At 43.7% G+C, this 2,346-nt stretch overlaps 1 pseudogene; it reads right to left on the minus strand.

Annotated features, from left to right (window-relative positions):
- Positions 1–614: 614 nt before the first annotated feature.
- On the minus strand, positions 615–1,294 carry LOC124085520 (elongation factor 1-beta-like; annotated as a pseudogene).
- Positions 1,295–2,346: the final 1,052 nt, after the last annotated feature.

The raw sequence follows: 2,346 nt of genomic DNA on the forward strand, positions 1-2,346 counted from the left end.
GACTGAGTACTGCTAGAGAATTGCTTGAGATCAAAATTGGCTAAACAAAAGATTGTCTTTGGAGAGAGTGTCAGGCCATGAGCCAGGCCTATGGTACTTGCTACTTTAATTCTGACAGCAATCTTACCATGTAAGCATTAGCGTCCACACTGCACAGAGATTAAGCATCTTGTGTAAGGTGTTTCTGTGGTGCATCACAAGGCCTGAATTCAGTCCCATATATGTCTCATTTCAAGTCCTTGAACTTTCTGCTGCACCTTGCTAACACAGTTTTCTCCCATTTCTACTGCCTAAACTAGACTCTTAAGCTGAGTGTTCTGGGTGGGCTGCAACTGGACAGGAGTCAAGGGTACTGAGTGCTTCCTCCCTTCCTCTTCAAGACTGAGTCATAACTTCTCCAAACTTGGTCCATATTCCTCAACATGTGCCCTTGCAGGTCCATATACCTCAACAGGACTGGGTATGCCAGTCATTACTCACGCTCCATCAGACTTCATTTTTGAAAGTTGAAGGAGAAACAGATATCAAGGGCATATTTATTTATTTATTTATTTATTTATTTATTTATTTAATCTTTCAAGCTTTTATTGAAGTGCAACCATCCAGGATGAATTTTAGATCTTGTTAAAAGCAGCCACATCCATGGACAGCGCATAGTTCTCAAAAGCCGTGATCTGTTCCTCCAGCATATCTGTTCCAACTTTGTCATCTTTGACAACACACTGTGTTTGAAGGCTCTTAATACCATATCCCCCTGGAACTAGTTTAGAGGAACCCCAGACCGAGCCATCCGCTTGAACGCTCCTGACGCACTCCTCGGATTTTGCCATATCTGTCTCCTCATCCCACGGTTTCTCACGTAGTAAGACGGAAGACTTGGTGACAAGTGCAGGGTTTGGGGGGATTTCTTGGACTCATACTGTGCAAGGCGTTCTTCCCTTAGTCTCTTTGCTTCTTCACTTTCCTCCTCCTCATCAGATCCAAAGAGATCAACGTCATCATCATCTTTGATGTCTGTAGCTGTGCTCCTGGTGGTGTCTTCCACACTGGCAGGGCCATCCTGGTCCAAGGCTTTCTTCACTGCTGGAAGGCTGGCCTTTGCTTTTCACAGGATTTGATGTGATTCTACCAACATAAGGGCATGGCACGAGCCAGCAGGCCGTGGGCCAGAGACTGCTTCAAATACTGCCACATCTGCTGGTGATGGCACAGACCCTTCCATGTAGTCCTCGTCCACGTGGTGATCATTGAGCACCTGGAGGCCAGGGGGGCTTTTCAGTTCACCGAAACCCATGGCCTCATCTGTATCTGGGAGCTGGATAGCATCGGGGGAAAAGAGCTCAAGGACAGATTTAATGTATAAGATCTCATCAAGTTCCAGAGCATGCCCAGGGTTTACTCTGGGTTCCGCTAACCCTGTCATATCTACTAGGACATAACTTTCCTATGTTCATATGCACACACACAACCAGTGTAACTCCACATCATGTGCAATCACCAGAATGGGAAGTTGTTCTCCATGTATATGCAATATGTCAAAATACATTCTATTGTCATGAATATCTTAAAAAAATTAAAATTTAAAAATTAAAAAAAAAAAAAATAAAATAATTAAATAGTACCAGACTTGCCTGACCTCCACTCTCCCTAATACTATTGACTAGAAAACTGGGCAAGATTCGAACTGAAAGGTCACCCAAAGGTAGTTACCCACTTTAAGGTCTACTCAGGTCTTTATTTGCCAGAAAGTACTATATTCAGTTAAGATAGGCAAAGCTTCGTAAAACAGAAATGATCAGACTTACACCTTCCCTAGACTCTCCTGGCCATGCCCACATGTGGAGCACAGTTTAGGCTGGTTTACATGTGGCTCTTTTGCTGAATCCTTTAAATAGGAATGGTTCATGTAGCATTCTACTCTGTGGAATTCCCCAAATGTTATGCACACGCAATGTGGCTCCACCCAAGATGAATCGCAGCTGTCTTCAGGACATATAATCCCCTTGCATAGCATGAACTGGAGCCCAAGCTGGTAGGAACTTGGCCATGGGAGCATCAACCCACATTGAGCAGCAGTAGGACCTTGGAAAGGCCACCAAATGCTCAGCATTCACTGTTTTAGTAGCATTTCTTCTCTTGTCATACAAGTATAATCCATTTATGTTACACAGATGGAGAGAGGGGTAAGGGCATTATCCATCCAAATGCAGTACTTAACATCAAAAAATTGGCTAAGGAGGGCTGGGGCTATAGCTCAGTGGTGGAGCACTTACCTTGCACATGTGAGGTACTGGTTTCAATCCTCAGCAAGACATAAAAACAAAATAAACGAAATAAAGATATTGT

This window comes from Marmota monax, unplaced genomic scaffold, assembly GCF_021218885.2.
Source record: "Marmota monax isolate L192 unplaced genomic scaffold, Marmota_monax_Labrador192_F-V1.1 WCK01_AAM20220418_F8-fsc00126, whole genome shotgun sequence".
NCBI lineage: Eukaryota > Metazoa > Chordata > Mammalia > Rodentia > Sciuridae > Marmota > Marmota monax.